Here is a 16394-nt window from a genome sequence, read left to right as displayed (position 1 = left end):
AAAAAATACTGACAAAATAGAACCCAGTATTTATAGACTGGTAAGCTATGCTATTTAACTTTGGTCCCTCATAAGAAATAGGGAATATTTTTGTGACTTTGAGCAATAAACTCAGCACTCTAGTAACAATTTTGTGCATGTTAGGTAATCAAACTCATATCAGACACAGGCTTTTACTATAAGAGCTACTTAGACTCTTACCTCCTTTAGAAGCCAGCTTTGATTTCCAATGAAATCATACTGTTATACAAGTTATTTGATATAGCAGTTTAATAAGAAAATCTGTTTGATGTTCTACAAATAGGACGTATCATTATAAAATAACACAAAAGGTAAGGCAAGGGAATTAATGATCATAGTCTTTCAACATCAACAATGGCTGGCTCTTCTACCATCCATTAACAGCCCTTCATATCCATTGTTACTTGTACATAAATCCCTCTCAAAATGCTTATTAAAACTTTATTTGAGGAACATCACCTTTTGTTCAGTGACTTGTCTAAGAGATCATCAAGAAAAATCAAACTCTGTGTGCACGCACTGTCATTCTCCCTCAGATGGAAACAATCACATTCTAATTTTGCTTTTGGCAAAATCAGATGTAATTATTCAGCCTCAGAGTACGGATCCTTTTCTAAGAGCTTGGGTTTCATGTGAGACAAAAGCAATACATTAAACACAGTGTTCCTAAAGACTCATGCATGCCAGTTTCTTTTTCTCATCCTCCAACTAGGTCACTCAGCGCTCCACTCCCCTAAACAGCCTGCAGGAGAAGCAGCGAGTAACGCAAAGCACATCTGACATGACCTTTCATGTAAAGAGCTATCAGCATGCCGCCTCAGTTCAGCTCCTTTCCCAGATTTCCTAGTAAACACGGCTGCAGTGAACGGGGTCAGGATTTACATCACGGGCTATGTGCACTGCACTCACACAAAGCTGGATGTTCGCTAAACAAGGAAACCAAGCAAACAAATTCTACTTGTCACTACTGTATATTCCTTATAATAAATGAATATGTCTCTTTTTAACCAGTCATGGCTGGGACTAGCCTGTATTCAGAGCTAAGAACACTGTGTAGTGTTTCATAGCCGTTCAGGGACGCCAAATAAATAATCATAGTGGCTCTCTGAAGGCACCAGTTCTGTAGGGTTTGGGCATTTACTGAGACAATTATTAATTGTAGCAGTAAATCACAAAATTGATTCTTTTGATGGCTTTAGAATCCAACCATGCGACATAACTCAAACAACGCACACACACAGGTACTAATACACGAGGATACATTTATTAATACATAGAATATGCATGTAAACCTAACAGATCTTATCGAGAGGGTTATCAGAATACAAAAGGTATATATTCAATCAGTTACGAAGTGTTACACATATCAAGAGGACATACGTTCAGTATATCATTCATTAAGACCGTTTCGTAAATGAACTTGGTTATAACTTCTACATTAGATACTCAAAACAAGTACATAACTCTTAGGAATTAAATTGATATCAACTGGTTGGGATAACAATTGAATTCTCGAGCTGTAATGCATTGAAGTTGAATACTCATCCAATTTCTGGGGATTCAGATCTCCTGCGGGCACAAAGAAACAGTTGCAGGCTGTTGCTGTCCAATCCGCGCTGTCTGGCTCGGTGCCAGGCTGTGCTGTGCGGCTTGCGACGGTGCGCTGCAGATGCTCACTGACCGGCTAGTTAGTGTTGGCTTTAACTAGCAAAGTTTGTGCACAGGAGAAAAGATGACTGTGGATCCCAGCAAGTCAGGAAGAGGACCGGTTCGTTCCTGATGAAGAGCTAGTTCTGAATAGTGATTCAGCTGTCCACAGTTCTGACCTGTCCACGAGGCCTGCTGCTGGTTACTCTCTGGCAACCTCCACTCTAGACTCTTAGAACAAAGGAAAGTTCTGGCCCTCGGACACACTGGCCGTTCCGTGGTTGTCCGGGCTGAGTCTCAGGATGGTCAGGAGGCGCGCTGCGAGAATGTCCTGCCCTTGGGAGCCTTCTGCTCCTGGGCCGTCCTGCCCTGGAATTCTCCTTTGAATTCCCTTTAGAACAGTCCACAGAATCCTCTCCAGAATCTTACTGAATCTCCCGAATCTGAATCTTGTTGAATCTTTCAGGCTTGTGTTGCCTGTTTTTACCTGGAGGAACTTCAGCTTGTTGATTGGCTGAAAGTTCCATGGGCATCAGAGTCCCACGTGGGTTACTCAGCCCTACCAGTCCCTGATTGGTTGATCAAGGTGAGATATGAGTCACTTAGTCCTGACACTTAGGAATGCAGTCCAGATGTCCAACTGGCACTCCCTAGACAGATAGGCGCCAATGGATGACCATTGATCATGATAGCCAGACTTAGCTAAGTGCATCCCCCTTTGGGAGCTGTCCTAGGAAACCTTAAATCACCCTGCACTAATGGTCTCTCTGTGGCTGCACCACAGAGATGAACAGAGAAATGGGGCCTCATTTGGGAAGCTCAGAAACACTTAATTCTGCCTTATTATTAAGCCTCGCCGCTGCAACTGTTTCCGTAAGACTCAGGAGACAAAATTCTTGGTAGAGTACTTCTTCCCTTCTAAAAAAAAGCTTAGTTAAAATTCTAAAATTATGTTTTTGTCAGTCATGTTTCTGTATTTTACACATGCACAATTTCTTTCATTGTTACTATATGGGTTTTTGTACTGTAGATAATGCAGTTACTCTTTCATAACAAAACTGCACGTTCCTACCACCTTGTTGTTGAAGCCAGAATAAAACTGAGGAATAAATCACTTTCCATCCAATTGTATTTTTCCAAATGTACGGACCAGAGTGCATACTAGATCAGTTTATTTTTTTTAAATGGAAGTGATTTTCTCCTCAATTCAAGCACTTGAAAAATATCATAGACAAAACAAAAAATATTTACAGAACAGCATTTAATTAATTACAGTTCAGTTTAAATGAAACACTCTTCTTCTAAACAAAATTATGTAACTAATTCTGGAAAGACAGAACTAGACATTTTACCAACAACTGTACCAACAATTATAAATAACAGGTCCACTTAGAGGCATGGGACTGGGTAGGCAGAAATATTCTTCCCGCACTTGTCAGCTTGGAGACATTCCTCAGGTTCTCCAGAGCCACCTGTGACACCTCCAGATCAGTCTAAACACGCAGACGAGAACAGATGGAATTTGTTCTGTCTGTCGCTCTTCACTAAAGCACTGCTGGGTCATGTCAGCCTAGCCTGCTATCCTCTCCTTCAGACATTAGGGTATTTTAACTCCCTGCTCCCACATGTCCCCATTGTGAATGAATGATTGTTAATGAGAAAAAAAATACATAAAACAAAAAGATATATCCATATTATACTAAACGTATCTTTTTAGTCACAACCTAAATGCTTAAACTGAAGACTTCTAGGGGTAAAATATGTTACATTAAACAAAAGTTACAGTGAACAAAAACTAAACAAATACTGTTGACTGTTAACCTTCTGAGTCCTCCACAATTTGGTCCAACACCTGACTTCATAGTCATTAATCAGTGTGTAATGTTTATTATTATGGAAACAGAAGGGTGTTTTGTCATTTACATATTGTGGAATATCTTCTGATGAACTAAAAGCGAAATTTGATTTTCTTGGTAACTGTTTTCAATGCGATTCAGCAAAACTTTGAATAAATAATAAATAAATATTATATCTTCCACATTATAGCCCCTTGTCTCATTAAAAAAGAAGCAACTACAAATACAAGAAAATGATCTTCTGTCAGTTAAATTGTCTCTTCAAATTAAAATATCAGTTAATCCAATATAAAAAAGAACATCAATTATATACAGAATACACTTTACCAAGTCGGGAGGCTTAGAGTACTGAAATTACTAACTGGTTTTAGTTTTAGACACTTCTGTTAGGTAATCCAAGATCATGCTACCCTTATTTGCAGTTCGTACAAGACAATACTGTATTATTAAACTGGAAAGGCAAAAATAAACTATTACTGACAAAGTGACTTAATATGATGTTATAACATGCCACCCTAGAAATCCTCTATTTAATTAATCAGCTGATGTTTTTACACTTTTTCATGTGTGTTTGCCGTTTTCGGTTTATAAATTATTGAGTCATATGTTTGCTATACTGTGCTTTGCTCATGAAGGAATGAGAAAACTTTTTTTCTCTCAATCATACTGACCTTCATTATCTAATACTTTACAGTTAACATGATAATTATATTTTCCCTTTTGTAATTATTTTTGGATATTACTGAGGTTATTACCTCTGACTGACTGCAGCATACGCCTCCACCTGTTTGACTTGTAATTCTGTTTTGTTATGTTTGTTTGCCCTTGTTGGCCATGTAAACTTGTTTCAACTGTAAAAAGTTTAAACTGAGCAATTTGATTTTTAAGCTTTATTAGTTACCAATAAAGCTCCCAGCAAATGGCCATTTATTCGTTTTAAAAATAATTGAAAATATCTTTTTATCTCAGGTCTTCTATTTTAGCCTTTCACTTTATCTTTACTCTTCAAAAATAAAATTCCTGTGTAGTAAAGGGAGAACGAGGATGTGAGTAGACTCCCCACACATGCCCTCCCCTCAGAGCCATTGAACATAATGCAGGCTCCATACCTTAAAGAAGGGTTAGCCACAGTCAGAACAGTGGTGCATCTTTCTCACCACATGAAGAGGAGACTACATTTCAGGAAGCCTACAGTTCCTGAACAGGTGGCTGATCAGGAAGAGTAGGCTGATGAAGGCCAGCCACAATCTAGAAGGAATTGGCCAGCTCTACTCAGCAACTTGGGAACCCCGGTCACCAGCACATCAAAATCAAACAGTGATTTGTGGTTTATAGACCCCAAAGTTACACACCAAGGGAGTGCATTTTCTAGTTGTGCTAGACAGGCACCCTAAGAGCTGCAGTTCTTTTGCTACTCAGATCTACTCAGGCTGCATATGGCTTTTTCCAGATTTTTGTGTTCTTCTAGAGCCATATACAGTATTCTATTCTATTTCTTCCTTCTATTTCCATGAATGGCAAAGGGAAATTTTGTGACATAACTTCACCATGACATTTTTTCCTCTTTGTGAAGAGTCCTAATAATAAAACCAAAAAAATGCAGCCAACTCCTGTGTCTGAGTATTTTAAAATCACTAAAGTAAAAAAAGGCAGCAGTAAAAATCACTTGGTTTACAAGTCAATGTGTAAACTGAATTATGTTTTGTTTTGTTATCTTCAGTGAAAGCAACTAACAGAATCAGATTCCCTTGATTGAACTGCCAATCTACTGAGTGCCTGCCATGGTCCCACGTTATTGCACCCCCACAAAAGAACAGATGTCATTTTTAGCACACTTTATTTATATCCATGTCACTTTCAGAAGGTATCACCCTTCCCACACTATTTTCTCAAACAAGTGTGAGACAATTCACTGGCTTAATTCAACAGCCATCAATGATCAGGGAGAGAGTTGTTCACACTACACAGATTGTTGCACATCACAGGGCTCAAACCATACTGCTGCTGCCCACACTGTTAACATGGAGTAAACAGTGATCTAACTCCCATACACCACACAGGTATCAGTAACACAGGCATCAGCTACATCACACACAGATACTGTAGGTTCTGCACAGCATAAGGGTCAAGGTTGTTGTATTGTGTTATATTATCATATCACAAATGCCTTGGGGGAAAGCTGGTCAAAGAAGCCTTTACAGGCCCCTTTAAAAAATATTATTTTTAAAAAGTGAAAAAAAAACATTTACCAATGAACACAACTAGAGTTTATTTTTGCAACGGTATTAATAAAAAAATCAAAGCATTTTAATTTTTTTAAAGAAAATTAGTAGCACATCAAGACAAGACAAGGACTTGACAGGGAAATATTATATCATAAATCCGCTGACAGCACCAGAGTGATTCACCAATGCCCACTACACCTGATGAAGGCACATCAAACCACCAGCCATGACTACATGACTAAAAAGTTGCTGCACAAGAAGATTGCAATGCTCTCTGGGATCCTGGAAACTTGACAGGAACAACATGTATAGAAACTGCATCAAACTTAGCTGAAAGTAACTGCTAGGCAGAGAGACCTTACATATGTAAACCAAAATTCTGCCCAAGACTTCCTCTGCAATAAGAGAAATTTTATGACAAGCTCCCAATTATATTTTTACCTGATCACTAAAATAATATAGTTGGACGTTTGTCAACAGCACTGAATGTCAATGGAGTCTCAGTGGAGCAGCTCCAAAACACAGGTGAAGATACTTTGTAAGTTTGTGACCATATAAGTCTCAATTGAGATAGTTTTCCGAGTCCTGAGACTCTATTCCTGTAGAAGTGAACTTCAGTAAAATGCTAGGCAGAATCACTTCTCTCTTCCTGCGCCAACAGGACATCTTTTGGAACAGAGCCAGTGGAGGATGACTAGACAAGCCAAGATACATATCAAGCGTTCTCAGTTTCAATATTTCAATAACCATACATTCAATGATCACATTCTTTCACTTGAGAAATAAGCTATTATTCCAAACATGTTTGATAAAGATTAATTCAGGAAAGTAACTGAACATTTCATAATTGAATATTTATTTACTTTTAAGAGTTTATGAATGCTGATGTTTGATATGGGCCTGATTATTCCAAGGTTACACTAAACCAAGTCTTATAATCAATGGATTTTAACCCTATATTATTACTAGCACTGTATCTCCAGCAATCCTAAGAGATTCATCTGTCATTTGAGTGTCACAGATCAATCACAGCAGACTGATTTGTATATACACTTGTACTGGCATATTTTATGATTTATATTAACTTTTTCTGTTAATATTTGTCATCAGGGAGGTAACACAAGCCTCAATGGGACCCCCCCCCCCCTTTGAATCACTGTATGTCATTCTTTATATCACCTCAGAAGTGAGAAACATGAGCTAACCGACAGAAACCTCCTTGATCATGCAAACCACTAACTCCAGCGGTTACATACTGTACAGTAGCACTTAAAGAAAGCCTAGGCTGAAAATGCTGATTCCAGTCTATGGGTTCAGTCCAGGCAGTTTCAATATGGGGACTTAGTAAGTGCAAAGTGTCTGCCCCGTGGCAGGGACCCTATGAGGTAATTAAACAAACAGGACCAGGAAAATATCAAATTTACCAACCATATCAGAGAAAGACAGACCAAATCTACCACTGAAACCTATTAAAGACCTGGAAAGGTACTGATCAGTGAGATTAGCCAGACCCTGCTTATGGAAGTGAACGTGCTTCACTTCATGCACACTCTGTAGTTTTGACTGACTTATCAGAGGAACAGAGAGAGTCTACTTACAATTTCCTACAACAAAATGCAACTGTGTTTTTTTCAACTTGCTTTTTCAAACATTGGGAGGATTCAGGGAATTACAAAATTACATCGATAACACCACCTCTCACTTAGTGCTGTTGTTCGTGAACCACTACACAGAGGCTACCAGACCTGAAATGTGGCAGGATGTTGAAAAGATGTCAGAGTTCGACGTCACTGAAGAATATTTTGACCTGTGGTTCAGCATCATTGTTCTTATCTCCAGACCTGAAGAAATCTGACATTTTTGTAATGACCTACAGAAGCTTAATGGGGTCTCTACAGTACATTTCATGCTTGTCCCATTAATACAATGGATTTGACAGGCTGGGAAAGCCAACTATCTCAACACTATTGATCTCATAAAAGGACATAATCAAATTCCACTATTACGAGACTAAGCCCAGGACCGCTTAACAGCAATAGGGTTATACCAGTGTAAACACTTGCCTTTTGCCTTACATGGACCCACAGTTAGCTTTCAGCAGGTGATGGACAGACTTTTACAACCCATGTGGCATATACTTCAGCCTGTGTTGAAGATGTGATATTTTTCACTGAAGAATGGCATACACATCACACCTCATCAGCACCGTTAAAAGGTTTTCGACAGCCTGGAAATACTAGGTTAGATGTACGTATACTCGCAAAAAAGTAGGATGAGGTCTGCCCATACCCAATATTCAGTCACATCTAACCACACATTGAGAAGGTTCAGGTCATTCAGGTTTGGTTAATCTCCAAACTCTCTCTATTCAGCACTGATATTCTGAGAGGGATAGCATGCTAACAGACCCTTACATATAAGATGATGACACCTAACACCATTCATTGGATCCCTGAGAAATGGACTAGTGGTGCCCACTTTTTAATAAGCACTTCTTGCAGATCAATGCTTCACAGAAAAGGTTGGGAGCATCCTTATCACAGGTGAGAGAAGGGGGAGATCATCCTGTTTTCTACTTCAGTAGGAAAGTGTTACCCAAAATTAAATATTGTATTTTTGGTATTATTGTATACAGGTTCCAAAAAGGCCTCCAAGCCCTCTTCATCATTACCAAGAAAATTGTTCTCCAGAATTCTCCACTGAAGGAATTAGGAAATAATTTTTCACACGGGAATTACAACAACACATACTGTAGGTTCTCTGCATTAAGGTAGGAAAATATTAAGGTGTAGTTTTGAGAAATGAGAGTTAATCTGTGGGTTTTTTTGTCCTATATGAATGGAGTCTTGTAACATAGTGCTGTGGAATATACAGTAATTTTTCTCTGTCGAAATTGTTGGTGGTTTGAAATGTTTGAAACAATTTTGAAAGAGAATACTCAGATTGCCTACATGGAACCAGGAAGAACAGCACAGATAGGAAAGTTCTTGTCTCTGAACTGTCTTCAAAAAAAGTAAATGTGATCCACAAGACCACAACACCATGGGGGGCATATTTGGTGAACTTCTGGAAACACGATTCACAGAACTGTTAAATTGTAATGGCAAACTTCTCACAATATTTATCTGAGTAATAATGTGAGAGACAATGTTGTTGCTACCACTAATATTTAAACACTGCATAATATATAGCAGAGCTACATTGAAGCCATGCATCTGTCATTATACTGCTCTCATATACTGCCTCCTAACATAGAGCTAAGCTGTTACAGTGCTTTCTTCTACTATCTAGAAATTTACACAATTTAAACATTTCAAATTCCAAATTGACTGTCATCTTCATGTACTATGACATAATAATGCAGAAATATGCATCATATTATGTATTATGTCAAGCATGTCCAAATCATTCCATAATCCCTAGAATATGATGGGGTTTTACATTTTAATTTAAATGCAGAGAAATAAACATGTACATTATTATACATTTCCCAAGATGAAAAGTGTAATAAAAATGTGATGTTTTCCAGCGACTGATCAGACTGAGTAAACAGCTGATCAGTGTTTCCGATGTGATGTGAAAACAGATTGCAAATTTGCAAGTTTTATTCACTACCAGATGAAAATAGTGTAGTTAACATATTTGTGAGTGGAAAAAAAAATTTCAGTTATGAATTAAGATAATGGTTTTGCTTTTATGATTTTTTAAAAAGTGCTTTAAATTTATCTTCTCATGCTGTTCAAAATCACAGACAGCAAAGTCTGTGACATGTTAGCAGATAATGATTATGGAGATCTCCAGAACAGACATTACTATTGATATTTATGTATCTGCAAGTATTATGGTAAGTAATACTTTAGTGACTGCAATATAACAATTATTAACTACGAAAACTGGCTAACAAGAATGCAAACAATGTTGCAGTAAACACTATAAATATTGCTGCAATGTATTAATTTAAATCACATCCCGTATGTAATGCTAGTAATAATTTAATTGGTAAATTATTAAATGGTAGATGGGCTAACGTTCAGGTGATTATATTAAGTTTATCTCATTAGTTTAGATTATCCTACATTATACCTGCTATAATGGGGTTCTATTTGTCACACTTGTCATAGACAGTACATTTTCTTCATATGTTAAATTTGATTATATTAATTGAACAGTTACATACTCTACAGAAAATGTATTTACATGTTAATTAAATGTATTTGATTTATATATGGAAGGTCTAGGCATATTCTTCAGCAGATATATCCCTACAAACAAAGGCTACACAGCAAGGCATCTTGATCAAAATTGTTAATTATAAATCAGTGAAAACCAAGAAACAAACACAAGATACAAGATAAAAGGGTGTGGCCTTTGCCTGACTATTTCTGAGTCAGTGAGAGAAATGACAAGACAGTAAAAAGCAAGCTTACAATCAATCTTCACCACTGAATTCCTTCTTGATTAACCAAAATCAGCAATTGAGCACTGAAGAGTAAAAATAAGGAAATAAGCTACATTTTCTTATTGGTAGAACAATTTACATTTTAAGTCAGTCAGTAAATGCAGATGCATTTTTGTCAGAAACCAAAGGTAGTCTTATTTTTAGCATAAATTGGATTTAGCTGATGAAAGCAACATGAACCCTTATGAAGACTGTTCATTTCTGAGGACGATGTGTGCTAAGATTTCACTATAGCACAAGTTTCTGTGGTTTGTATTTTGTGTGTTTCCACTTGTCTAACAAATTCTTGTAATTTAAAACTATTTATTTATTGCCTATAATAAATAAAGCTATTTATCATACATTGCCTATTTATTTCATCACCACCAAATTGTTCATGGAAAATTAAAGAAGCTACAGTACATGACCAAAGTTTATTTCCCCGGGCCACTGTGAGTGTGTGATTAATTTTATAAATTGCCTATAACAAGCTGGTATCAGGCTTTACTATTATTTAGAATTAAACATTTGACATAATGTAAAGCAACTATTAACTGACTAGTTCTTCTGTGAGAAATATTGATTCCATTACAATACACTGTTTTATGTGTATATTTGTTGTATATTTTGTTGAGTTATACTGTATGATTTATATATGATCGCTGGTTAAGTAATAAATGTTATTCACTCTTTATGGTTATAATTAGGAATAATTTTACAGCCGCCGCTAATAATTGTTGAATTCACAGGTATTGTGGTAGGCTATTCCATGGAGACACTACAATGAACATGAACATGCCACTACAGGTCACCAAAATGGGGCCTCTAATACTGTCACGAAGCGTTTTTCAGGACCCTATGCAGACGGCAGAATCCGGAGAGGAGTGAGACAAACACGGGGAAAAAAGACTAGGATCGGGGCTGGAAGAACAGGGAGGCGTGTCCAAGGTGCGCTGGTGCTCGGGGAGGGGGGGGGGTGAACAAGGCAAACAAGTCCGAAGCGAGTCCATAAGAATATCCAAGGGAATGCAAATGTCCAGAGCCGGGTAATCCATCCTTGACAAACACGACAGAAGTTAAAAGCCAGAGCGGGATCCGGCGAAGGGTCGGGGGAATAAAAAGAGAATTACGGGACCAGGCGCTCCCAGTCCCGGACCCAGATGGTCAGGAGCCCCTCACTGGTAGGCGGGCTTCCGGGCGTCCATCTTCCAAAGCTGAGCCTGGAATGTTGGGAGCCTCTGGCTTTTAAAGGGAAGGGCTGGAACAGGATCAGGTGCGGGAAAATCAATACAAACGAGAAAGGGCTGGAGCGCCCTTAAGTGGAGGGACTTACGATCGTGACAAATACTTATAAATAGTCTCACAGTGTGAATATTATTCAATTATTGTATTATTTAATAAGAAGTTAGAGTGCATTTTCTCCCATGGGGTTAATTTCTGGTATGTTTGTGTATCAAAGATGCTTGCAGTGACAGTGGTGGTTAGGGGTGGCTAGGTATTATTTAGTGATCCTGGAATCAAGAGACTTAAACTGTAATATAGCAATTGGTAAAATAAAGCAAGGTGGTGGTTTGTGGCCAACACCACAGCTTGTTCAGACTGTAGGAACTCAGCAACTGCAGTGCAGACTGAATAGAAATGGATACAAAGTTGAGAGAAATTGTTCAGAGCAAAATAAGTAGAAGCAATAATAATTATATAATATTTATAACTAATATCAGTAGTAATGATAGAATATGTATATTAGAAAGTTATTGCTAAAAAGACATACTATTAATTCACTTTTTGAGCTGTCAAGAAGTAAAAAATGATAATAATACAAGTAAATCTTAATCTACATCACTTATCTTTGATGTGGTGGAATACAATTTCCAATACATCAAACAAAAAAAGAAAATAATGTAGAACTCTGCATTTCATTATTGTGACTTACTGCCTTGTTCTGCAATGTGTTGCTGTTGTGGATGATAATACAGTAATAAGATGAAGCCATACTGGATTTTAGCTTTGCTTTGCTAGTGTTATACAAAATGGAGTAACTAAGGGTGTACATTGAATTTTCTTTGGAGAGCTCTTATTACAGCACAGATATGTGCTAACCCAACAAATACAATAAGTATTGTAACCATTATAATTTGTTCAGTTTTAATGCCTCAAAGTATACCGTACAGTATATAAAGTAGAAAAAATAAATTATTATACAATGTTTAAAGTATACTGAGCATCTAAAACACTTACTCTATGCATGTATGCTTTTATAAAAATAAAGTACACAGATCTTGGATACTGAATAAATGTTTTTGGTGTGATTTTGATTAATGGATCACTTATCACAGAGTATAATGCACTCAAGTGGCTTTGGCTGTTGCATAAGCACTAAATCACCTCATTAGTGAGAAAGTTAATTGGACACAGGTCATGAGGCGAATCATCTAGTTAAATGTCAAGCATGTTGAAAACGTAGGAAAAAAGCACAGAAAGGAATATGGTCTGATTATTAAGGTATCCATGTCTTTGTGCCATTGGGTGGACTACACTACACTACAGCCCATAATTTCTAACCTGGCAAGACATTACAGCCGGAGACAGTTCATCAATGATAGGCCACGCTCAGGGAGAACACGAGGCATGGCACCTTGTCAAGATCAATAGGGAGGTCTATGTGTCTAGTCACTATATACTGTAACACCATTTATAGTGATTGATAGGGGTTTGATTGCATGGTATTACACTGATCAAATCTTGGGGACCACACTTGCTGCAATTCCTACGGGCTCATCCTAACATTACCACATCTCACCAGGGCATGTTCTCATGCTGCTTGTGTAACAGTGGCTTTCTTTTGAGAACAGAATGTGATACTTTGTACCATGAAGGCCTTACTTTACTTGAGCCTGACTGATCCTGTCTGGGATGAAGAGGGATGTTGTGTGGCATCATTTAAACTTTTTTTAAAAATCTCCCTTGAAATGATACTAATCAGCAGCTACAGAACACAGCTCTCAAGACCAAACCTTACGCCATAGCTTAAAACTCCACACATGACACTGCAGGGGGTAAAGTGCTGTAGCAGATATTTTAATAGGCAGGACTTCGTACCAAAGGTGCTTCCACCACATCTTGACTCAGGGTATTAAATAATTATGCAATCAACATATTAAGTTTTTTTTTCTTTGCAGGTTTTGCTAACATTTAACTTCTTTCACTCATTAAACTATTAACTTTGAGCGTTCATGTTTTAAATGTAAAATATTTACATACACGATATACAAATATACAAATACACTAATTGTATTTAAAGAAAATGGGCCATTATGTACTATGTACCATATTATGTGGCGCAATTGTCAGCATTGCTGTCACACAGCACTTGGGCCATGTACTCAATTCTAGACTTGGGGTGCTATCTGCATGAAGTTTGTACATTATGTTCTCCATGTGTTCACTTGGGTTTCAACTGGGTGCTCTGGTTTCCTCTCACCATCCAACGACATACTGGTATCTTAAATGGCTTCTGATAAAATTGGCCCTTGTGTAAATGTGTGCATTGTTGTGTCTGTGTGCCCTGCGATGGACTGGCATCCTGTCTGGTGTATATACTGTCTTGTGTCCAGTGCTTACTGGGATAGGCTCCAGCTTCCTGAATTGGACGAAGTGGTTAGAAAATGGACAGATTGGACATTATTTGAAGGTACATCAAAACAGGAAAACCTGGTTCTTTAAAGTAGAGCTTCACAATCTGAGGTGAAAGATGAAGTATACTTAATTTTGTTCTACACATTATTAAATGACAGGGATTAAAATATTATGTAATTGTAATAATTAAGTGTGCTGATTTTAGTGAAACAGACAATGTATTGTAATTATAAAAATGTGTAGAAGAAAAGAATTAAGAGGTTAGAGCTCGGCATTAAGCAGCAAAAGACAAGTAGAAGTTAATTCCACATGGAAAAGGAAGGTGTTGTGTCTTTATAACTTAAAAATGAGTACTTTGTTCCAGTGTGGTGCAAGTCATAATGGAAAGCAAAGTAAAATGACATGATCAGTAACTACTTAAGCCTATCAATTTTTAAAAGACAACATCTTATTTTTATAGAGTATTTTATAGAGTATTTGATTTCCAGCTAATATTACTGGCCTGGGATGTACAATGACATTGAGAAAAGGCAAGTAAATTTTCTAGTAATATATTAATAAAAGTGTAATCTTGAGCATATGTTTCTATTCTGTGCAATATAGTTAACATTCATTTTCAATGTTGTGGATTCTTTGCAAAAATCCTATAAACTCATGGGGTGGCAAAGCCTATAACAGTTTCAGCATTATTCTATTCATTTCATTGATGTCATCCAAAGCAATTTACAGGATTTTTCAAAATGTATTTCACAAAGTCACAATTACAAAACAATTTCACTTAGCAGAGCTCACTGAGTTTGTAAGTGTCATCACAGACACAACACTGTCTCAATACTACAAAGACTGGTGCAATTTCCATGCATGTGTTTTTCAGAAGGTATAAAACGTTACCGGTTCCTTTGCAGCCTACGCATCCTGATGCAGCCCCCTACTCAAACTTCTTAGTATCCTTATATTTTTTAGTATTGTTGAGAATATTGTTTTGGGCAAAGAATGAAGAATGAGGTGGAGTTATCAGTTCCAAAGATTGGCTCTGTGTAGAACCCCTAAAAAGCAGCTAAACAGATTGCAAAATGCAGATGAGGAATCCACAGATTGGAAACCATTTCACCAGGGTATCAGGTCAGGTGAGCTGGGGCAGTGGATGGAGAAGATTGGGCAGGGGTAGAGGGAAGAGATTGGAGTTGGGGCTGATGCAGCACCACCTTGGTCGCCAGCAGGGAAAGCAGGAAAGGGAGATGTCAACAGATGTTGTCAAACTTTGACAACCTTTGTCATGTAGGACATTTATGAGCGTACTGTTTTGCATTTACCAACACTTTTCAAACCAAGTAATCCAATGTCTGTATCTTGAAGTAAGGAAAAGAAATTCTAATATTTTTGCTAGATTGCTAACAATATCAGGTCAGTTTGGTATACACACATCCCCAAGAAACTCTATCAACAACATAAACTAACAAAAACTGCCATTTGGACAAGATGGCAAGCTTGTTTGCACACTTCATGTTCTTCACTGTCTAACACAGTAAGATATTTTGTATGAGAAGTACCGCAGAACTTGCTGACCACTGCATACAGATAAGGGGAGTGCAGGTGAAAGACCTTTAGATTATAGTCTAAACCCATTATGATTATAGTCTGCTTAAATTGTTTGAACATTATATTTAATAATGTCGCCTAACACAGTTATAATGCAGTTGTAGATTATTGTTTCCAGATTCTGGGAGAAGTGGGAGGCAGAGTCCACAACATTGTGTTCTTTTTTGTCTTTTTTTAGAAAAAAAAAAGTCTCTAGGAACTGGAATTATGAATCCTTTTATGAACACAAAGTTGTTAAACTTCTGGTTAAAAATTGTAGAACTAGAATATCAAGTAAAAAAACAATGAAGAATGTATGCAATACTGTGTAGCCACTATTTACAAGTGAAATTCAGAAAAAAATAATCTTTGCCTTCGGTGAAAGTGACAGCTGAAAGAAACTGTGACATAAATTAAAAGGTTTAAGCCAAAATGAAGCACTGCAGGTAAAACTAGGCTTCCAGCATTAACCTGCTGTCAGTGATTAACCTAAAATAAGTGAAGTGGAAGTTGTAAAAATGTTTCTGCTTATTTTTTTTTATAACCAAAGTAGTAGTTACTATGAAATGCTGCCTACAATGCATCTGACAGTGAGAGAGTAACACTTCGGAAAATGGAAACTAATGCTGAATTACATTAAACTGTACCTAAATTGTAAAGGATTGTGATATGACAGGGACCTGCACTAAAGGATTACAAGTCTGAAAGTAGAGATGCAAATAAAGAAAAAAAGTGCTAAAACACGGCAACAAAGCAACAAAAAGGGGAAATACGATGACTTCCAAAACACAATCCAGATTTTTAGGTTTTGCTTGACATGTAGTACCATACTATACTGTTACTAAACATACTACAGTATATTAAACAGGGCTAGAGATTATGAATATTATACTTCTTATAGGTGCAGCCATCCAGAATGTAGTCAAAACGTGCACCTGCAATAAGATAACTGTGGTATACTGCTGTGTGTTTCGGCATGCCAAATGTAGCGTT

General features: G+C 37.3%; 1 protein-coding gene across 1 annotated transcript in view; it reads right to left on the bottom strand.

The window, feature by feature from the left end:
• Nucleotides 1-16394, bottom strand: part of itfg2 (integrin alpha FG-GAP repeat containing 2) — a 76884-nt gene that overhangs the window by 6073 nt on the left and 54417 nt on the right. The gene's annotated exons all lie outside the window — the stretch shown is intronic.

Source organism: Atractosteus spatula, chromosome 8 (assembly GCF_055471065.1).
Source record: "Atractosteus spatula isolate fAtrSpa1 chromosome 8, fAtrSpa1.hap1, whole genome shotgun sequence".
Taxonomy (NCBI): Eukaryota; Metazoa; Chordata; class Actinopteri; order Semionotiformes; family Lepisosteidae; genus Atractosteus; species Atractosteus spatula.
Note: the sequence above shows the minus strand (reverse complement) of the source record. Positions and strands in the feature narration are given on the sequence as shown.